The sequence below is a fragment of the Colletes latitarsis genome, chromosome 1, assembly GCF_051014445.1.
Source record: "Colletes latitarsis isolate SP2378_abdomen chromosome 1, iyColLati1, whole genome shotgun sequence".
NCBI lineage: Eukaryota > Metazoa > Arthropoda > Insecta > Hymenoptera > Colletidae > Colletes > Colletes latitarsis.
Window position 1 is genome coordinate 18173483 of NC_135134.1, and position 21920 is coordinate 18195402.

Genomic DNA, 21920 nt, shown 5'->3' on the forward strand with positions numbered 1-21920 from the left:
TTTCGGGGGTGAAGTGTTGCTTCACCCAATGAGCGAGCAGCCAGTCTCGTTGCTGTTCTGGTGTGCCCTTTGTATCCAGAACAGCGATTGCTTGGGTGCAACCCACGGTCACTTATTGCATGCTGGACAAGTCGTTCATATCGATGGGCTTCAGATATAGAAGCTTGTCCAGTAGTTTCCCAGTGACTATGCGTGGGAGGCCGAATTCGGTCTTCAGCCTCGTCCACGCTTCCGTGAAGTTGCGACCCACGACTGGAAGGGAAGCAACGATTGCTGCAGCCGGCCCCTCAAGGCAGGCATTTAGAAAATACAATCGTTGGATGTCTCCCAACGCAGCATTGTTAATTACCCCGGCGGTAAACAGATCCTCAAAGTGTTCCCACTCTCGAGGATCACCTCCGAATTTGGGTATTCGCTGCTTGGGGAGCTCGATCGGTACGTTGCATGGTTCGACCGACACCGCTGTTCTTTTGTCAGTGGTGAGTTGGTCGATTTCCGTGCTTACGAGATCCATGTATTCGTGGAAATCGTTTTCGGCGGCTACGATAATATTCTGTTTAAAGAAATCGTAGTTTTGTCTTTGCGCCGGCTTTAAGAGCTTGCGCACGGCCGTATACCGATCGTTTAACTCCTTCCATTGTGTTTTGGCAAAATCGAGCTTTTCCTCGAGAAGTCTCACCGAGTAATTCGCTCTGCCAGTTTTTCTCAGGTTAGTACCCAATTTGCTTAGGCGGTAGGTGATTTCGCACATGGTCTCTATGTGCTCATCAGCTTCCGTCCACATGGTTTCTTTAGCCACGGCCATTGTTGGGTTTTATCGAGGATTAATCAGCTCGAACTAACCTCTCACGTGGATATTCGACACGTGTGATTTACTGTACCTTTCCCAATTCCTCTCAACCTCGTGTTAAATCCGGCTCGAAGGACCTTTGTTAAAATAGGTACGAGTATGTGCAAAGGATGTGAAAAGACCTTGTCTCGTACCCTTTAACGAAGTTTGGCCCGGATCACGAGGGATTGGGAATATGGGGGAAAGTGAATGTACAGTTTATAATTTTCTTTCGCCTAGTCCAATGGACTGGCCGTTTATTAAGATGAAATATGCAAAAATTAAATAAACGTAAAAAAGAAAATTAACGAAAATTAAATTTATATTTGTGATTTTTTAAAAATTGCAGGAAAAAACCCCGAGCTGATGGCTCGGGGAAAAAAACCTGCGCCGCCGTCGGCCCCTACGGCTCTCGTCTCGGTCTTCTGTAATCAAAAGAAATACCGAAATCCGGCGGTTAATACCTGACAACGCTCGGTGCGTTGTCTGACTCGCTCTAATCCCCTCGCTCCTCCTTCCGTTTACGGTAAACAGGAGCGGGATTCTTACACAGCGATACACAACTGTGTTAGTGGACTGTATTATTATTTCAACGTTTCAGATTTTGGAAACGTTGAATTGCAGATGGGGAAGACGAGATTCGAATGTCTATCTTCCCACTGCTGCAGGCTTGGTTTTTGCAGGAGAGGACAACAAGTGGAGGTTGTAAGGCTCCAAAGGTTGTCAACTCCGCGGTCCCTCGCCGTTCCCTGGTCCGTACGGGACCGGTGTGATGCAGAGCCTTAACTGCGCAGAAGCGACTGATTATTAAGGTTCTAACACCACGGGTCCCTTTGAACGTAGTTCTACGTCGAGTGTCCGTACCCACTGACGATCTGGAACCCACGCTCGAGCAGGTCGAAACTAGCCGAGATATTTACCCAGGGAATGCCAATAAGGCCCCTAACGGGTGTTATCCCAAACTTTTGTTTCGACCCTGGAAAACGACGAACCCAACCCAGGGATTTTGCAACGAAGGCTCCCTGTAGGTTGGGGTTCTGAACCGTACAATAGCCAAGCAGAGAATCAAGAAATTCTCTCGGTTCTCAAACACGACCACTGATTTCAGCAATACGTGTTTGTCCGTCACAACGGTGGCGATAATCAAGCACTGTTTAAGTGCAATCTGATTATATTCAGCCACCGATGGCGGGTTATGAAAATTACTCAAGTTATCGAGTAAATTTTCCCGTTCCTATGGTTCAGTTACCGCGGAAATCGAGATATTCTCACGAAACCGTAGGGTACGAAATTCGACTGGACGTGATTCTTTCGAATCCGCAGCAGTCTCTGTCTTGTACCGTTTCGGTTAAGTGGATCCACGTCGTATTAGACGAATCTAATTAATCGTATGTATCGATTCCGACAGATTGACGAGGTCGGCTCAGGCGATCCGCACTCGTCGAGAACCAGATAGCAAGTGCTCCCGAGACATACCTGCTTAACCGTGGCCACGAGGGAGGGGAAATTTTCATCTCGTGGCGCTATCTGGTCTAAGCTGTCTGTCTCTTATTAATTTTGTATCCTCTCTGTAATTTTGGCGTATGAACACGTGTTCTCAGGGAACCGTTACTAGGCCGATCGCGTGATTTGTATCGAAAGTAAGTTTGTAGTTTTTCTACACGGTATTGCTCGAAACATATTACGCCGCAGAGAAGGCTCTGGAATGTCGCGTAAACTGAGAATACCGTATAAGAAACTTTCTGCTTTTTCTATCGATCACGCGACGGTTTAACCGACTTTTCAAACAACGAATTAACGCGTTATTTAAACAATTCGAAACCAGGTTTAATTGACTGTTTCAGTGTGGTCCCACATTACTACGTGATCCAAACCAGAAGAAGCCCAGGATCTGGCCGACAGGTATGCGAAAAATGCGCAAGGGCGAGCCAGATGAGGGCAAATCCCAGACCTAACCAAGACATAACCGCCGTTATCCTCTAAAATATTAATCGCAACCAGGTTTAATTGACTGTTTCGTTGTGGAACCTCATTACTACGGGATCCAAACCAGAAAAAACCCAGGATCTGGCCAACAAATATGCGAAAAACGCGAAAGTATGAGCCAGATGATTGCAAGTACCAGAACTAACCCAGACATAGCCAGCGTTATCCTCGAAAATACTATTCGGAACCAGCTTCTATTGACTCTTTCAGTGTGGTAACACATTACTACGTGATACAAACCAGAAAAAGCCCAGGATCTGGCCAACAAGTATGCGAAAAATGCAAAAGCACGAGCCAGATGAGGGCAAATCGCAGACTTAACCGAGACATAATCGGCGTTATCCTCTAAAATATTAATCGCAACCAGGTTTAATTGACTGTTTCGGTGTGGTACCGCATTACTACGTGGTCCGAGCCAGAAAAAGGCCAGGATCTGGCCAACAAGTATGCGAAAAATACGAAGGTACGAGCCAGATGAGGGCAAATCCCTGACCTAACCGAGACATAACCGGCGTTATCCTCTAAAATATTAATCGCAACCAGGTTTAATTGACTGTTTCAGAGTGGTCCCACATTACTACGTGATCCAAACCAGAAGAAGCCCAGGATCTGGCCAACAAGTATGCGTAAAATGCGAAAGTACGAGCCAGATGAGGGCAAATCCCAGACCTAACCGGGAGATAAACGGCGTTATCCTCTAAAATATTAATCGCAACCAGGTTTAACTGACTGTTTCGGTATGGAACCCCATTACTACGTGACGCAAACCAGAAAAAGCCCAGGATCTTGCCAACAAGTATGCGAGAAACGCGAAAGTATGAGCCAGATGATTGCAAATACCAGAACTAACCCAGACATAACCAGCATTATCGTCTAAAATACTAATCGGAACCAGCTTTTATTGACTGTCTCAGTGTGGTACCACATTACTACGTGATCCAAACCAGAGAATGCCCAGGATCTGGCCAACAAGTATGCGAAAAATGTGAAAGTACGAGCCAGATGAGGGCAAATTGCAGACTTAACCGAGACATAACCGGCGTTATCCTGTAAAATTTTAATCGCAACCAGGTTTAATTGACTGTTTCAGTGTGGTACCACATTACTACGTGATCCTAACAATAGAAAAACACATGGTCTGGCCATTCAAGTATGCGAAAAATGCGAAAGTACGAGCCAGATGAGGGCAAATTGCAGACTTAACCGAGACATAACCGGCGTTATCCTCTAAAATATTATTCGCAACCAGGTTTAATTGACTGTTTCAGTGTGGTCCCACATTACTACTTGGTCCAAGCCAGAAAAAGGCCAGGATCTGGCCAACAAGTATGCGAAAAATGCGAAAGTACGGGCCAGATAAGGGCAAATCCCAGACCTAACCGAGACATAACCTGCGTTATCCTCTAAAATACTATTCGGGACCAGGTTTAATTGACTGTTTCGGTGTGGAATGTCATTACTACATGATACAAACCAGAAAAAGCCCAGGATCTGGCCAACAAGTATGCGAAAAATGCGAAAGTACGAGCCAGATGAGGGCAAATTGCAGACTTAACCGAGACATAACCGGCGTTATCCTCTAAAATATTAATCGCAACCAGGTTTAATTGGCTGTTTCGGTGTGCTACCGCATTACTACGTGACACAAACCAGAAAAAGCCCAGGGTCTTGCCAACAAGTACGCGAGAAACGCGAAATTACGATCCAGATTAGTGAAAATCCCAGACCTAACCGAGACATAACCGGCGTTATCCTCTAAAATATTAATCGCAACCAGGTTTAATTGACTGTCTCGGTGTGGAACCTCATTACTACGGGATCCAAACCAGAAAAAGCCCAGGATATTGCCAAGTATGCGAGCAACGCGAAATTACGATCCAGATTAGTGAAAATCCCAGAACTAACCGAGACATAACCGGCGTTATCCTCTAAAATATTAATCGCAACCAGGTTTAATTGACTGTTTCAGTGTGGTCCCACATTACTACTTGGTCCAAGCCAGAAAAAGGCCAGGATCTGGCCAACAAGTATGCGAAAAATGCGAAAGTACGAGCCAGATAAGGGCAAATCCCAGACCTAACCGAGACATAACCTGCGTTATCCTTTAAAATACTATTCGGAACCAGGTTTAATTGACTGTTTCGGTGTGGAATGTCATTACTACGTGATACAAACCAGAAATAGCCCAGGATCTGGCCAACAAGTATGCGAAAAATGCGAAAGTACGAGCCAGATGAGGGCAAATTGCAGACTTAACCGAGACATAACCGGCGTTATCCTCTAAAATATTAATCGCAACCAGGTTTAATTGACTGTTTCAGTGTGGTACCACATTACTACGTGGTCCAAGCCTGAAAAAGGCCAGGATCTGGCCAACAAGTAATGCGAAAAATGCGTAATTACGATCCAGATGAGTGAAAATGCCAGACCTAACCGAGACATAGCCTGCGTGATCATCTAAAATACTAATCGAAACCAGCTTCTATTGACTGTTTCAGTGTGGTTCCACATTATTACGTGATCCAATCCAGAAAAAGCCCAGGATCTGCCCAACATGTATGAGAAAAATACGAAAGTACGAGCCAAATGAGGGCAAATACTAGACCTAACCCAGACATAACCGGCGTTATCCTCTAAAATATTAATCGCAACCAGGTTTAATTGACTGTTTCGGTGTGGTACCACATTACTACGTGGTTCGAGCCAGAAAAGAACCCAGGATGTGGCAAACAAGTATGCCAAAAATGCGAAAGTATGTGGCAGATGATTGCAAATACCAGACGTAACCCAGACATAACCAGCGTTATCCTCCAAAATATAAATCGCAACCAGGATTAATTGACTGTTTCGGTGTGGTACCACATTACTACGTGGTTCGAGCCAGAAAAGAACCCAGGATGTGGCTAACAAGTATGCCAAAAATGCGAAAGTATGAGCCAGATGATTGCAAATACCAGAACTAACCCAGACATAACCAGCGTTATCCTCTAAAACACTAACCGCAACCAGGTTTAATTGACTGTTTCGGTGTGGACCCCCATTACTACGGGATCCAAACCAGAAAAAACACAGGATCTGGCCAACAAATATGCGAAAAACGCGAAAGTATGAGCCAGATGATAGCAAATACCAGAACAAACCCAGACATAGCCAGCGTTATCCTCTAAAATACTATTCGGAACCATCTTCTACTGACTATTTCAGTGTGGTACCACATTACTACGTGATACAAACCAGAAAATGCCCAGGATCTGGCCAACAAGTATGCGAAAAATGCGAAAGTACGAGCCAGATGAGGGCAAATCGCAGACTTAACCGAGACATAACCGGCGTTATCCTCTAAAATATTAATCGCAACCAGGTTTAATTGACTGTTTAGGTGTGGTACCACATTACTACGTGTTCCTAACAACAGAAAAACCCAGGTTCTGGCCATTCAAGTATGCGAAAAATGCGATAATACGGGCCAGATGAGGGCAAATCCCAGACCTAACCGAGACATAACCGGCGTTATCCTCTAAAATATTAATCGAAATCAGGTTTAATTGACTGTTTCAATGTGGTCCCACATTACAACGTGATCCAAACCAGTAGAAGCCCAGGATCTGGCCAACAAGTATACGAAAAATGCGAAAGTACGAGCCAGATGAGAGCAAATTGCAGACTTAACCGAGACATAACCGGGGTTATCCTCTAAAATTTTAATAGCAACCAGGTTTAATTGACTGTTTCAGTGTGATACCACATTACTACGTGATCCTAACAATAGAAAAACACAGGATCTGGCCATTCAAGTATGCGAAAAATGCGAAAGTACGGGCCAGATGAGGGCAAATCCCAGACCTAACCGAGATATAACCGGCAATATCCAATAAAATATTAATCGAAACCTGGTTTAATTGTCTGTTTCGGTGTGGAACGTCATTATTACGGGATCCAAACCAGAAAAAACCCAGCATCTGGCCAACATGTATGCGAAAAAAGCGAAAGTATGAGCAAGATGATTGCAAATACCAGAACCAACCCAGACATAACCGGCGTTATCCTCTAAAATACTATTCGGAACCAGCTTCTATTGACAGTTTCAGTGTGGTACCACATTACTACGTGATACAGAGCAGAAAAAGCCCAGGATCTGGCCAATAAGTATGCGAAAAATACGAAAGCACGAGACAGATGAGGGCAAATCACAGACCTAACCGAGACATAACCGGCGTTATCCTCCAAAATATTAATCGCAACCAGGATTAATTGACTGTTTCGGTGTGGTACCGCATTACTACGTGATCCAAACCAGAAAAAACGCAGGATCTCGCCAGCAAGTATGCGAAAAATGCGAATGTATGTGGCAGATGATTGCAAATACCAGACGTAACCCAGACCTAACCAGCGTTATCCTCTAAAATATTAATCGCAACCAGGTTTAATTCACTGTTTCGGTGTGGTACCACATTACTACGTGGTTCGAGCCAGAAAAGAACCCAGGATGTGGCAAACAAGTATGCCAAAAATGCGAAAGTATGTGGCAGATGATTGCAAATACCAGACGTAACCCAGACCTAACCAGCGTTCTCCTCTAAAATACTAATCGGAACCAGCTTCTATTGACTGTTTCAGTGTGGTACCACATTATTACGTGATCCAATCCAGAAAAAGCCCAGGATCTGCCCAACAAGTATGAGAAAAATACGAAAGTTCGAGCCAAATGAAGGCAAATACTAGACCTAACCCAGACATAACCGGCGTTATCCTCTAAAATATTAATCGCAACCAGGTTTAATTGACTGTTTCGGTGTGGTACCACATTACTACGTGGTTCGAGCCAGAAAAGAACCCAGGATGTGGCAAACAAGTATGCCAAAAATGCGAAAGTATGTGGCAGATGATTGCAAATACCAGACGTAACCCAGACATAACCAGCGTTATCCTCCAAAATATTAATCGCAACCAGATTTAATTGACTGTTTCAGTATGGTACCGCACTACTACGTGATCGAAACCAGGAAAAGGCCAGTATCTGGCCAACAAGTATGCGAGAAATGCGAAAGTACGAGCCAGATGGGGGCAAATCCCAGACCTAACCAAGACATAACTGGCGTTATCCTCTAAAATATTAATCGCAACCGGGTTTAATTGACTGTTTCGGTGTGGTACCACATTACTACGTGTTCCAAACCAGAAAAAGGCCAGAGTCTGGCCAACAAGTAAGCGAAAAATGCGAAAGTATGAGCTAGGAGATGGCAAATACCAGACCTAACCCAGACATAGCCGGCGTTATCATCGAAAATACTAATCGGAACCAGCTTCTATTGACTGTTTCAGTGTGGTACCACATTATTACGTGATCCAATCCAGAAAAAGCCCAGGATCTGCCCAACAAGTATGAGAAAAATACGAACGTACGAGCCAAATGAGGGCAAATACTAGACCTAACCCAGACATAACCGGCGTTATCTTCTAAAATATTAATCGCAACCAGGTTTAATTGACTGTTTCGGTGTGGTACCACATTACTACGTGGTTCGAGCCAGAAAAGAACCCAGGATGTGGCAAACAAGTATGCCAAAAATGCGAAAGTATGTGGCAGATGATTGCAAATACCAGACGTAACCCAGACATAACCAGCGTTATCCTCCAAAATATTAATCGCAACCAGATTTAATTGACTGTTTCAGTATGGTACCGCACTACTACGTGATCGAAACCAGGAAAAGGCCAGTATCTGGCCAACAAGTATGCGAGAAATGCGAAAGTACGAGCCAGATGGGGGCAAATCCCAGACCTAACCAAGACATAACCGGCGTTATCCTCTAAAATATTAATCGCAACCGGGTTTAATTGACTGTTTCGGTGTGGCACCACATTACTACGTGGTCCGAGCCAGAAAAAGGCCAGGATCTGGCCAACAAGTATGCGAAAAATGCGAAGGTACGAGCCAGATGAGGGCAAATCCCTGACCTAACCGAGATATAACCGGCGTTATCCTCTAAAATATTAATCGAAACCAGGTTTAATTGGCTGTTTCGGTGTGGAACGTCATTATTACGGGATCCAAACCAGAAAAAACCCAGCATCTGGCCAACAAGTATGCGAAAAAAGCGAAAGTATGAGCCAGATGATTGCAAATACCAGAACTGACCCAGACATAACCAGCGTTATCCTCTAAAACACTAATCGGAACCAGCTTTTATTGACTGTTTCAGTGTGGTACCACATTACTACGTGATCCAAACCAGCAAAATGCCAAGGATCTGGCCAACAAGTATGCAAAAATGCGAAAGTACGGGCCAGATGAGGGCAAATCCCAGACCTAACTGAGACATAAACAGCGTTATCCTCTAAAATATTATCGCAACCAGGTTTAATTGACTGTTTCGGTGTGGAACCGCATTACTACGTGATACAAACCAAAAAAAGGCCAGGATCTTGCCAATAAGTGTGCGAAAATTGCGGAAGTACGGTACAGATGAGGGCAAATCCCAGACCTAACCGAGAAATAACCGGCGTTGTCCTCTAAAATATTAATCGCAACCAGGTTTAATTGAGTGTTTCAGAGTGGTCCCACATTACTACGTGATCCAAACCAGAAGAAGCCCAGGATCTGCCCAACAAGTATGAGAAAAATACGAAAGTATGAGCCAGATGATTGCAAATACCAGAACTAACCCAGACATAACCAGCGTTATCCTCTAAAACACTAATCGGAACCAGCTTTTATTGACTGTTTCAGTGTGGTACCACATTACTACGTGATCCAAACCAGCAAAATGCCAAGGATCTGGCCAACAAGTATGCAAAAATGCGAAAGTACGGGCCAGATGAGGGCAAATCCCAGACCTAACTGAGACATAAACAGCGTTATCCTCTAAAATATTATCGCAACCAGGTTTAATTGACTGTTTCGGTGTGGAACCGCATTACTACGTGATACAAACCAAAAAAAGGCCAGGATCTTGCCAATAAGTGTGCGAAAATTGCGGAAGTACGGTACAGATGAGGGCAAATACCAGAACTAACCCAGACATAACCAGCGTTATCCTCTAAAACACTAATCGGAACCAGCTTTTATTGACTGTTTCAGTGTGGTACCACATTACTACGTGATCCAAACCAGCAAAATGCCAAGGATCTGGCCAACAAGTATGCAAAAATGCGAAAGTACGAGCCAAATGAGGGCAAATACTAGACCTAACCCAGACATAACCGGCGTTATCCTCGAAAATATTAATCGCAACCAGGTTTAATTGACTGTTTCGGTGTGGAACCGCATTACTACGTGATACAAACCAAAAAAAGGCCAGGATCTTGCCAGTAAGTGTGTGAAAATTGCGGAAGTACGAGCCAGATGAGGGCAAATCCCAGACCTAACCGAGAAAAAACCGGCGTTATCGTCTAAAATATTAATCGCAACCAGGTTTAATTGACTGTTTCAGAGTGGTCCCACAATGCTACGTGATCCAAACCAGAAGAAGCCCAGGATCTGGCCAACAAGTATGCAAAAAATGCGCAAGTACGAGCCAGATGAGGGCAAATCCCAGACCTAACCGAGAGATAACCGGCGTTATCCTCTAAAATATTAATCGCAACCAGGTTTAATTGACTGTTTCGGTGTGGAACCCCATTACTACGGGATCCAAACCAGAAAAAACACAGGATCTGGCCAACAAATATGCGAAAAACGCGAAAGTATGAGCCAGATGATAGCAAATACCAGAACAAACCCAGACATAGCCAGCGTTATCCTCTAAAATACTATTCGGAACCATCTTCTACTGACTGTTTCAGTGTGGTACCACATTACTGCGTGATCCTAACCAGAAAAAGGCCAGAGTCTGGCCAACAAGTAAGCGAAAAATGCGAAAGTACGAGCTAGATGATGGCAAATACCTGACCTAACCCAGACATAGCCGGCGTTATCATCGAAAATACTAATCGGAACCAGGTTTAATTGACTGTTTCGGTGTGGTACCAGATTACTACGTGTTTCGAGCCAGAAATGAACCCAGGATGTGGCAAACAAGTATGCCAAAAATGCGAAAGTATGTGGCAGATGATTGCAAATACCAGACGTAACCCAGCCATAACCAGCGTTATCCTCCAAAATATTAATCGCAACCAGATTTAATTGACTGTTTCAGTATGGTTCCGCACTACTACGTGATCGAAACCAGGAAAAGGCCAGTATCTGGCCAACAAGTATTCGAGAAATGCGAAGGTACGAGCCAGATGGGGGCAAATCCCAGACCTAACCAAGACATTACCGGCGTTATCCTCTAAAATATTAATCGAAACCAGGTTTAATTGGCTGTATCGGTGTGGAACTTCATTATTACGGGATCCACACCAGAAAAGACCCAGCATCTGGCCAACAAGTATGCGAAAAAAGCGAAAGTATGAGCCAGATGATTGCAAATACCAGAACTAACCCAGACATAACCAGCGTTATCCTCCAAAATATTAATCGCAACCAGATTTAATTGACTGTTTCAGTATGGTACCGCACTACTACGGGATCGAAACCAGGAAAAGGCCAGTATCTGGCCAACAAGTATGCGAGAAATGCGAAAGTACGAGCCAGATGGGGGCAAATCCCAGACCTAACCAAGACATAACCGGCGTTATCCTCTAAAATATTAATCGCAACCAGGTTTAATTGACTGTTTCAGAGTGGTCCCACAATGCTACGTGATCCAAACCAGAAGAAGCCCAGGATCTGGCCAACAAGTATGCAAAAAATGCGCAAGTACGAGCCAGATGAGGGCAAATCCCAGACCTAACCGAGAGATAACTGGCGTTATCCTCTAAAATATTAATCGCAACCAGGTTTAATTGACTGTTTCGGTGTGGAACCCCATTACTACGGGATCCAAACCAGAAAAAACACAGGATCTGGCCAACAAATATGCGAAAAACGCGAAAGTATGAGCCAGATGATAGCAAATACCAGAACAAACCCAGACATAGCCAGCGTTATCCTCTAAAATACTATTCGGAACCATCTTCTACTGACTGTTTCAGTGTGGTACCACATTACTGCGTGATCCTAACAATAGAAAAACACAGGATCTGGCCATTCAAGTATGCGAAAAATGCGAAAGTACGGGCCAGATGAGGGCAAATCCCAGCCCTAACCGAGATATAACCGGCAATATCCTCTAAAATATTAATCGAAACCAGGTTTAATTGTCTGTTTCGGTGTGGAACGTCATTATTACGGGAGCCAAACCAGAAAAAACCCAGCATCTGGCCAACATGTATGCGAAAAAAGCGAAAGTATGAGCAAGATGATTGCAAATACCAGAACTAACCCAGACATAACCGGCGTTATCCTCTAAAATACTATTCGGAACCAGCTTCTATTGACTGTTTCAGTGTGGTACCACATTACTACGTGATACAAAGCAGAAAAAGCCCAGGATCTGGCCAACAAGTATGCGAGAAATGCGAAAGTACGAGCCAGATGAGGGCAAATCACAGACCTAACCGAGACATAAGTGGCGTTATCCTCTAAAATATTAATCGCAACCAGGATTAATTGACTGTTTCGGTGTGGTACCGCATTACTACGTGATCCAAACCAGAAAAAACGCAGGATCTCGCCAACAAGTATGCGAAAAATGCGAATGTATGTGGCAGATGATTGCAAATACCAGACGTAACCCAGACCTAACCAGCGTTCTCCTCTAAAATACTAATCGGAACCAGCTTTTATTGACAGTGTCAGTGTGGTACCACATTACTACGTGTTCCAAACCAGAAAAAGGCCAGAGTCTGGCCAACAAGTAAGCGAAAAATGCGAAAGTACGAGCTAGATGATGGCAAATACCTGACCTAACCCAGACATAGCCGGCGTTATCATCGAAAATACTAATCGGAACCAGGTTTAATTGACTGTTTCGGTGTGGTACCAGATTACTACGTGTTTCGAGCCAGAAATGAACCCAGGATGTGGCAAACAAGTATGCCAAAAATGCGAAAGTATGTGGCAGATGATTGCAAATACCAGACGTAACCCAGACATAACCAGCGTTATCCTCCAAAATATTAATCGCAACCAGATTTAATTGACTGTTTCAGTATGGTTCCGCACTACTACGTGATCGAAACCAGGAAAAGGCCAGTATCTGGCCAACAAGTATTCGAGAAATGCGAAGGTACGAGCCAGATGGGGGCAAATCCCAGACCTAACCAAGACATTACCGGCGTTATCCTCTAAAATATTAATCGAAACCAGGTTTAATTGGCTGTATCGGTGTGGAACTTCATTATTACGGGATCCACACCAGAAAAGACCCAGCATCTGGCCAACAAGTATGCGAAAAAAGCGAAAGTATGAGCCAGATGATTGCAAATACCAGAACTAACCCAGACATAACCAGCGTTATCCCCCAAAATATTAATCGCAACCAGATTTAATTGACTGTTTCAGTATGGTACCGCACTACTACGGGATCGAAACCAGGAAAAGGCCAGTATCTGGCCAACAAGTATGCGAGAAATGCGAAAGTACGAGCCAGATGGGGGCAAATCCCAGACCTAACCAAGACATAACCGGCGTTATCCTCTAAAATATTAATCGCAACCGGGTTTAATTGACTGTTTCGGTGTGGTACCACATTACTACGTGGTCCGAGCCAGAAAAAGGCCAGGATCTGGCCAACAAGTATGCGAAAAATGCGAAGGTACGAGCCAGATGAGGGCAAATCCCTGACCTAACCGAGATATAACCGGCGTTATCCTCTAAAATATTAATCGCAACCAGGTTTAATTGACTGTTTCGGTGTGGTACCACATTACTACGTGGTTCGAGCCAGAAAAGAACCCAGGATGTGGCCAACATGTAAGCGAAAAATGCGAAAGTACGAGCTAGATGATGGCAAATACCAGACCTAACCCAGACATAGCCGGCGATATCATCGAAAATACTAATCGGAACCAGCTTCTATTGACTGTTTCAGTGTGGTACCACATTATTACGTGATCCAATCCAGAAAAAGCCCAGGATCTGCCCAACAAGTATGAGAAAAATACGAACGTACGAGCCAAATGAGGGCAAATACTAGACCTAACCCAGACATAACCGGCGTTATCCTCTAAAATATTAATCGCGACCAGGTTTAATTGACTGTTTCGGTGTGGTACCACATTACTACGTGGTTCGAGCCAGAAAAGAACCCAGGATGTGGCAAACAAGTATGCCAAAAATGCGAAAGTATGTGGCAGATGATTGCAAATACCAGACGTAACCCAGACATAACCAGCGTTATCCTCCAAAATATTAATCGCAACCAGATTTAATTGACTGTTTCAGTATGGTACCGCACTACTACGGGATCGAAACCAGGAAAAGGCCAGTATCTGGCCAACAAGTATGCGAGAAATGCGAAAGTACGAGCCAGATGGGGGCAAATCCCAGACCTAACCAAGACATAACCGGCGTTATCCTCTAAAATATTAATCGCAACCGGGTTTAATTGACTGTTTCGGCGTGGTACCACATTACTACGTGGTCCGAGCCAGAAAAAGGCCAGGATCTGGCCAACAAGTATGCGAAAAATGCGAAGGTACGAGCCAGATGAGGCCAAATCCCTGACCTAACCGAGATATAACCGGCGTTATCCTCTAATATATTAATCGAAACCAGGTTTAATTGGCTGTTTCGGTGTGGAACGTCATTATTACGGGATCCAAACCAGAAAAAAACCCAGCATCTGGCCAACAAGTATGCGAAAAAAGTGAAAGTATGAGCCAGATGATTGCAAATACCAGAACTAACCCAGACATAACCAGCGTTATCCTCTAAAACACTAATCGGAACCAGCTTTTATTGACAGTTTCAGTGTGGTACCACATTACTACGTGATCCAATCCAGAAAAAGCCCAGGATCTGCCCAACAAGTATGAGAAAAATACGAACGTACGAGCCAACTGAGGGCAAATACTAGACCTAACCCAGACATAACCGGCGTTATCTTCTAAAATATTAATCGCAACCAGGTTTAATTGACTGTTTCGGTGTGGTACCACATTACTACGTGGTTCGAGCCAGAAAAGAACCCAGGATGTGGCAAACAAGTATGCCAAAAATGCGAAAGTATGTGGCAGATGATTGCAAATACCAGACGTAACCCAGACATAACCAGCGTTATCCTCCAAAATATTAATCGCAACCAGATTTAATTGACTGTTTCAGTATGGTAGCGCACTACTACGTGATCGAAACCAGGAAAAGGCCAGTATCTGGCCATCAAGTATGCGAGAAATGCGAAAGTACGAGCCAGATGGGGGCAAATCCCAGACCTAACCAAGACATAACCGGCGTTATCCTCTAAAATATTAATCGCAACCGTGTTTAATTGACTGTTTCGGTGTGGTACCACATTACTACGTGGTCCGAGCCAGAAAAAGGCCAGAATCTGGCCAACAAGTATGCGAAAAATGCGAAAGTACGAGCCAGATGAGGGCAAATCCCTGACCTAACCGAGATATAACCGGCGTTATCCTCTAATATATTAATCGAAACCAGGTTTAATTGGCTGTTTCGGTGTGGAACGTCATTATTACGGGATCCAAACCAGAAAAAACCCAGCATCTGGCCAACAAGTATGCGAAAAAAGTGAAAGTATGAGCCAGATGATTGCAAATACCAGAACTAACCCAGACATAACCACCGTTATCCTCTAAAACACTAATCGGAACCAGCTTTTATTGACTGTTTCAGTGTGGTACCACATTACTACGTGATACAAACCAGAAAAAGCCCAGGATCTGGCCAACAAGTATGCGAAAAATGCGAAAGTACGAGCCAGATGAGGGCAAATCGCAGACTTAACCGAGACATAACCGGCGTTATCCTCTAAAATATTAATCGCAACCAGGTTTAATTGACTGTTTCGGTGTGCTACCGCATTACTACGTGACACAAACAAGAAAAAGCCCAGGATCTTGCCAACAAGTATGCGAGAAACGCGAAAGTATAAGCCAGATGATTGCAAATACCAGAACTAACCCTGACATAACCAGCGTTATCGTCTAAAATACTAATCGGAACCAGCTTTTATTCACTGTCTCAGTGTGGTCCCACATTACAACGCGATCCAATCCAGAAGAAGCCCAGGATCTGGCCAACAAGTATGGGAAAAATGCGAAAGTACGAGCCAGATGAGGGCAAATCGCAAACTTAACCGAGACATAACCGGCGTTATCCTCTAAAATTTTAATCGCAACCAGGTTTAATTGACAGTTTCAGGGTGATACCACATTACTACGTAATCCTAACAACAGAAAAACACAGGATCTGGCCATTCAAGTATGCCAAAAATGCGAAAGTACGGGCCAGATGAGGGCAAATCCCAGACCTAACCGAGATATAACCGGCAATATCCTCTAAAATATTAATCGAAACCAGGTTTAATTGGCTGTTTCGGTGTGGAACGTCATTATTACGGGATCCAAACCAGAAAAAACCCAGCATATGGCCAACATGTATGCGAAAAAATCGAAAGTATGAGCAAGATGATTGCAAATACCAGAACTAACCCAGACATAACCGGCGTTATCCTCTAAAATACTATTCGGAGCCAGCTTCTATTGACTGTTTCAGTATGGTACCGCACTACTACGGGATCGAAACCAGGAAAAGGCCAGTATCTGGCCAACAAGTATGCGAGAAATGCGAAAGTACGAGCCAGATGGGGGCAAATCCCAGACCTAACCAAGACATAACCGGCGTTATCCTCTAAAATATTAATCGCAACCGGGTTTAATTGACTGTTTCGGTGTGGTACCACATTACTACGTGGTCCGAGCCAGAAAAAGGCCAGGATCTGGCCAACAAGTATGCGAAAAATGCGAAGGTACGAGCCACATGAGGGAAAATCCCAGACCTAACTGAGACATAAACAGCGTTATTCTCTAAAATATTAATCGCAACCAGGTTTAATTGTCTGTTTCGGTGTGGAACCGCATTACTACGTGATACAAACCAGAAGAAGCCCAGGATCTGCCCAACAAGTATGAGAAAAATACGAAAGTACGAGCCAAATGGGGGCAAATACTAGACCTAACCCAGACATAACCGGCGTTATCCTCTAAAATATTAATCGCAACCAGGTTTAATTGACTGTTTCGGTGTGGTACCAGATTACTACGTGGTTCGAGCCAGAAAAGAACCCAGGATGTGGCAAACAAGTATGCCAAAAATGCGAAAGTATGTGGCAGATGATTGCAAATACCAGACGTAACCCAGACATAACCAGCGTTATCCTCCAAAATATTAATCGCAACCAGATTTAATTGACTGTTTCAGTATGGTTCCGCACTACTACGTGATCGAAACCAGGAAAAGGCCAGTATCTGGCCAACAAGTATGCGAGAAATGCGAAAGTACGAGCCAGATGGGGGCAAATCCCAGACCTAACCAAGACATTACCGGCGTTATCCTCTAAAATATTAATCGAAACCAGGTTTAATTGGCTGTATCAGTGTGGAACTTCATTATTACGGGATCCAAACCAGAAAGAACCCAGCATCCGGCCAACAAGTATGCGAAAAAAGCGAAAGTATGAGCCAGATGATTGCAAATACCAGAACAAACCCAGACATAGCCAGCGTTATCCTCTAAAATACTATTCGGAACGATCTTCTACTGACTGTTTCAGTGTGGTACCACATTACTACGTGATACAAACCAGAAAAACACAGGATCTGGCCAACAAGTATGCGAAAAATGCGAAAGTACGAGCCAGATGAGGGCAAATCGCAGACTTAACCGAGACATAACCGGCGTTATCCTCTAAAATATTAATCGCAACCAGGTTTAATTGACTGTTTCGGTGTGCTACCGCATTACTACGTGACACAAACAAGAAAAAGCCCAGGATCTTGCCAACAAGTATGCGAGAAACGCGAAAGTATAAGCCAGATGATTGCAAACACCAGAACTAACCCTGACATAACCAGCGTTATCGTCTAAAATACTAATCGGAACCAGCTATTATTGACTGTCTCAGTGTGGTCCCACATTACAACGCGATCCAATCCAGAAGAAGCCCAGGATCTGGCCAACAAGTATGGGAAAAATGCGAAAGTACGAGCCAGATGAGGGCAAATCGCAGACTTAACCGAGACATAACCGGCGTTATCCTCTAAAATTTTAATCGCAACCAGGTTTAATTGACTGTTTCAGGGTGATACCACATTACTACGTAATCCAAACCAAAAGAAGCCCAGGATCTGGCCAACAAGTATGCAAAAAATGCGCAAGTACGAGCCAGATGAGGGCAAATCCCAGACCTAACCGAGAGATAACCGGCGTTATCCTCTAAAATATTAATCGCAACCAGGTTTAATTGACTGTTTCGGTGTGGAACCCCATTACTACGGGATCCAAACCAGAAAAAACACAGGATCTGGCCAACAAATATGCGAAAAACGCGAAAGTATGAGCCAGATGATAGCAAATACCAGAACAAACCCAGACATAGCCAGCGTTATCCTCTAAAATACTATTCGGAACGATCTTCTACTGACTGTTTCAGTGTGGTACCACATTACTACGTGATACAAACCAGAAAAACACAGGATCTGGCCAACAAGTATGCGAAAAATGCGAAAGTACGAGCCAGATGAGGGCAAATCGCAGACTTAACCGAGACATAACCGGCGTTATCCTCTAAAATATTAATCGCAACCAGGTTTAATTGACTGTTTCGGTGTGCTACCGCATTACTACGTGACACAAACAAGAAAAAGCCCAGGATCTTGCCAACAAGTATGCGAGAATCGCGAAAGTATAAGCCAGATGATTGCAAATACCAGAACTAACCCTGACATAACCAGCGTTATCGTCTAAAATACTAATCGGAACCAGCTTTTATTGACTGTCTCAGTGTGGTCCCACATTACAACGCGATCCAATCCAGAAGAAGCCCAGGATCTGGCCAACAAGTATGGGAAAAATGCGAAAGTACGAGCCAGATGAGGGCAAATCGCAGACTTAACCGAGACATAACCGGCGTTATCCTCTAAAATTTTAATCGCAACCAGGTTTAATTGACTGTTTCAGGGTGATACCACATTACTACGTGATCCTAACAACAGAAAAACACAGGATCTGGCCATTCAAGTATGCCAAAAATGCGAAAGTACGGGCCAGATGAGGGCAAATCCCAGACCTAACCGAGATATAACCGGCAATACCCTCTAAAATATTAATCGAAACCAGGTTTAATTGGCTGTTTCGGTGTGGAACGTCATTATTACGGGATCCAAACCTGAAAAAACCCAGCATATGGCCAACATGTATGCGAAAAAATCGAAAGTATGAGCAAGATGATTGCAAATACCAGAACTAACCCAGACATAACCGGCGTTATCCTCTAAAATACTATTCGGAGCCAGCTTCTATTGACTGTTTCAGTATGGTACCGCACTACTACGGGATCGAAACCAGGAAAAGGCCAGTATCTGGCCAACAAGTATGCGAGAAATGCGAAAGTACGAGCCAGATGGGGGCAAATCCCAGACCTAACCAAGACATAACCGGCGTTATCCTCTAAAATATTAATCGCAACCGGGTTTAATTGACTGTTTCGGTGTGGTACCACATTACTACGTGGTCCGAGCCAGAAAAAGGCCAGGATCTGGCCAACAAGTATGCGAAAAATGCGAAGGTACGAGCCAGATGAGGGAAAATCCCAGACCTAACTGAGACATAAACAGCGTTATCCTCTAAAATATTAATCGCAACCAGGTTTAATTGACTGTTTCGGTGTGGAACCGCATTACTACGTGATACAAACCAGAAGAAGCCCAGGATCTGCCCAACAAGTATGAGAAAAATACGAAAGTACGAGCCAAATGGGGGCAAATACTAGACCTAACCCAGACATAACCGGCGTTATCCTCTAAAATATTAATCGCAACCAGGTTTAATTGACTGTTTCGGTGTGGTACCAGATTACTACGTGGTTCGAGCCAGAAAAGAACCCAGGATGTGGCAAACAAGTATGCCAAAAATGCGAAAGTATGTGGCAGATGATTGCAAATACCAGACGTAACCCAGACATAACCAGCGTTATCCTCCAAAATATTAATCGCAACCAGATTTAATTGACTGTTTCAGTATGGTTCCGCACTACTACGTGATCGAAACCAGGAAAAGGCCAGTATCTGGCCAACAAGTATGCGAGAAATGCGAAAGTACGAGCCAGATGGGGGCAAATCCCAGACCTAACCAAGACATTACCGGCGTTATCCTCTAAAATATTAATCGAAACCAGGTTTAATTGGCTGTATCGGTGTGGAACTTCATTATTACGGGATCCAAACCAGAAAGAACCCAGCATCTGGCCAACAAGTATACGAAAAAAGCGAAAGTATGAGCCAGATGATTGCAAATACCAGAACTAACCCAGACATAACCAGCGTTATCCTCTAAAACACTAATCGGAACCAGCTTTTATTGACTGTTTCAGTGTGGGACCACATTACTACGTGATCCAAGCCAGCAAAAAGCCTAGGATCTGGCCAACAAGTATGTAAAAATGCGAAAGTACGGGCCAGATGAGGGCAAATCCCAGACCTAACCGAGAGATAACCGGCGTTATCCTCGAAAATATTAATCGCAACCAGGTTTAATTGACTGTTTCGGTGTGGAACCGCATTACTACGTGATACAAACCAAAAAAAGGCCAGGATCTTGCCAATAAGTGTGTGAAAATTGCGGAAGTACGAGACAGATGAGGGCAAATCCCAGACCTAACCGAGAAAAAACCGGCGTTATCGTCTAAAATATTAATCGCAACCAGGTTTAATTGACTGTTTCAGAGTGGTCCCACATTGCTACGTGATCCAAACCAGAAGAAGCCCAGGATCTGGCCAACAAGTATGCAAAAAATGCGCAAGTACGAGCCAGATGAGGGCAAATCCCAGACCTAACCGAGAGATAACCGGCGTCATCCTCTAAAATATTAATCGCAACCAGGTTTAATTGACTGTTTCGGTGTGGAACCCCATTACTACGGGATCCAAACCAGAAAAAACACAGGATCTGGCCAACAAATATGCGAAAAACGCGAAAGTATGAGCCAGATGATAGCAAATACCAGAACAAACCCAGCCATAGCCAGCGTTATCCTCTAAAATACTATTCGGAACGATCTTCTACTGACTGTTTCAGTGTGGTACCACATTACTACGTGATCCTAACAATAGAAAAACACAGGATCTGGCCATTCAAGTATGCGAAAAATGCGAAAGTACGGGCCAGATGAGGGCAAATCACAGACCTAACCGAGACATAAGCGGCGTTATCCTCTAAAATATTAATCGCAACCAGGATTAATTGACTGTTTCGGTGTGGTACCGCATTACTACGTGATCCAAACCAGAAAACACGCAGGATCTCGCCAACAAGTATGCGAAAAATGCGAATGTATGTGGCAGATGATTGCAAATACCAGACGTAACCCAGACCTAACCAGCGTTCTCCTCTAAAATACTAATCGGAACCAGCTTTTATTGACAGTGTCAGTGTGGTACCACATTACTACGTGTTCCAAACCAGAAAAAGGCCAGAGTCTGGCCAACAAGTAAGCGAAAAATGCGAAAGTACGAGCTAGATGATGGCAAATACCTGACCTAACCGAGATATAACCGGCGTTATCCTCTAAAATATTAATCGCAACCAGGTTTAATTGACTGTTTCGGTGAGGTACCACATTACTACGTGGTTCGAGCCAGAAAAGAACCCAGGATGTGGCCAACAAGTAAGCGAAAAATGCGAAAGTACGAGCTAGATGATGGCAAATACCAGACCTAACCCAGACATAGCCGGCGTTATCATCGAAAATACTAATCGGAACCAGCTTCTATTGACTGTTTCAGTGTGGTACCACATTATTACGTGCTCCAATCCAGAAAAAGCCCAGGATCTGCCCAACAAGTATGAGAAAAATACGAACGTACGAGCCAAGTGAGGGCAAATACTAGACCTAACCCAGACATAACCAGCGTTATCCTCTAAAATATTAATCGCAACCAGGTTTAATTGACTGTTTCGGTGTGGTACCACATTACTACGTGGTTCGAACCAGAAAAGAAC